The sequence below is a fragment of the Haliotis cracherodii genome, unplaced genomic scaffold (genome assembly GCF_022045235.1).
Source record: "Haliotis cracherodii isolate W230 unplaced genomic scaffold, xgHalCrac1.p SCAF_17, whole genome shotgun sequence".
NCBI lineage: Eukaryota > Metazoa > Mollusca > Gastropoda > Lepetellida > Haliotidae > Haliotis > Haliotis cracherodii.
In genome coordinates this window covers 3,062,146-3,064,748 of record NW_027266272.1, presented here as the reverse complement: position 1 = coordinate 3,064,748, position 2,603 = coordinate 3,062,146, and the positions used below count along the sequence as shown (strand labels likewise).

Below are 2,603 nucleotides of genomic sequence, written 5' to 3'. Positions count from 1 at the left end.
AGTATGTTACCGTTCTAAAGTCAACCTCTCACATAACATTATATTGATCATAGTATCAAAGTTTAATCAACAATATCAAGAGCAGCGATTTAAACCACTGAAACACCCAAACACAAGGCTGTTATCAAGCGCTAGTGCAGACGTGATGCATCGTAAAAACTGTATCGTGATGTCTTCAGAAATTCAATTATACTACGAGATAGTACGGCTAACGCTGACTCACCGGTGGAACAAAGACAATATCGCTAATACAGATATAACGTATTTGAATGTTAATACTAAAGACAAACAATCATTATTTTTGCAGTGACTATATAACACGTATACACGTTTATTGTTAACTTTCATCAGTTTTGCTCTTCATTTTAATAACTTTGTTTTCACATATATATGTAGCAATACCCGACAAGCATGTCATACATAATTATGGGGCAGTTTTCAATCATGTACTGACTTACTCTGGTGTTAATGAGCGAAGTTTATTGGCTTGTGTGTAAAACCCCGTTTTTCTGGTAATCCTATGATTACTTAGTTTATTTCTATCTAATGACACCCTGTTCTCTGGATCATGGCTCCGTGACTATCTAGAAGAAGAAGTCTTTATTTGTACCAAGGCCACTGGCCCATATACAATACATACATTTGAAATAGTGTGGTACATGAAAAAAGGTAATGTCAGGTACAAATTTACAGGTTTACAGGCTTTTCATAATTACGTCTTCTTTCATAGCTGCAATAGGTATTTACATAGTTTTCCAAGTAATTGTTTACACGAAGATGACAGTAGTGTTTTAAATTTATGCATATTTGGATTATTGCAAAATGTTGTTGGTAAATACAGATGTCTAATATCGTTGTAATATTCACATTCTAAAGTAAAATGATATTCATTCTCTATACTTGTTTCACATATGGGGCAGAGTCGTAAGCGTAAGTCAATATCAGCCCATCTACTTTCGTTTACCTTAAGTCTTAGTAGCCCGGCTCTAAGCCTTATCAAAACATTTCGATATTTTATTTCAGTAATAATGGAAGGTATTTTTCTGGTTCCAGGAGACTTTCAAATTCTTTATACAGAATGTACCTAGAACTAGCCTTGATAGTACTATTCCATGATTGGTAAAACATATTTATCAAAACGTTTTTAAAACTATTCATGAATGATGGTTTGTCGCCAACAGCTTGACTGAGCCAAACTACTCCGAATCCGTGAGAAAATAATATGGAACGAATAGAAGAAGCATAGTTATGACGACCACACTTGTCGTTATATACAAGCATATTATAAGATTTTCTTGGTATCCTACCTTCGTCCATTTCAATCAGTTTTAGCCAATACTTTACAGAACGACACATAGCATTTACATGTAGTGGGTACCGACCGCATTCCCCATACACAATAGCATTTGGGGTTTGCAAACCAACGTTAAGAAACTTCTTACAAGCCATAATATGCACTTGTTCTATTTTTTCAAATCTGTCTACACCCCATATTTCCGCACCATATAAAAGAATAGGTTGAATCTGAGTATCAAATATTTTAAAGAAAACTGAAGTGTCAACAAAACCAATCTTCCGTAAATTGCGAAATATTTCCATTAAAGCTCGTTTACCCCTTGATGCTAGATCTGAAACACATTGGTTCATCTTTGATGTATATGAGAATACAAACCCAAGATATCTATAGGAGTTGGCGGTTGAAATACGTTTGCCTTTATAGAACCATTTCTCATGAACAGATAACCGCCCTCCTCGTCTAAATACAACAACACTCGTTTTATCTAAATTAACCGTTAATCCATGTGAATCTGCAAAGTTATCAAGAATATTAAGTTGGTTCTGTAAACCAGTTACTGTGTCAGAGACAAGAATAACATCGTCGGCAAACAATAATAATAATATTTCAAACAAGTCAGGAAATAATTGTACGCCGTGTTTCCCATGTGATGAAACATCATTTGACAGTTCATTGATGAAAAAGGAAAATAATAGAGGGCTTAATACACAGCCTTGTTTAACTCCGTTAGGACAATCAAAATATTCTGTATAAATGTTATCATTACATCTCACACACGCTTTCACGGAGGCATAGATTCCCTTATCCATAACAGTTAAGATGAACATTCAGTTCAAGTAAATGAATGAGTTTGTTTTGACGCTACAGTCAGTCAAAAAACCAATGATGTGAGGTTTGATAACACACTTCTACCAGGTCGAACATCGTGGATCCTCATTTTCTGCCTAAAGAGAATCATAGTTCATATGCTAATCCATCTGCGAATACCCTCCCACTCAAGAGGACCTTACATGTTGCTAAATCTATCATCTATCCCCCCAATCTCACCAATCCCTGAATTGAGAAGACGTGCGTTACGAATCTCCTCCAAGTCACCATCAATATCCGTATATGTCTGTGATATCATTACCCATCCAAAGCCGAATATACATTTATTGTGTTTTCTTGACAACAAATGTTATAATTGGGATAACACTTTCTGAGTAAAGTACAGATTCTCGTACTTTCTTGGGTTGAGTCCCGTCCGGGATTTGAACCCACACTGTGAGTGAGGCACCCAATCGCCAGAACACAAAGTTGGCGATCT

General features: G+C 35.8%; 1 pseudogene; it reads right to left on the bottom strand.

The window, feature by feature from the left end:
* Nucleotides 1-612: 612 nt before the first annotated feature.
* Nucleotides 613-1,996, bottom strand: LOC139464237 (uncharacterized; annotated as a pseudogene).
* Nucleotides 1,997-2,603: the final 607 nt, after the last annotated feature.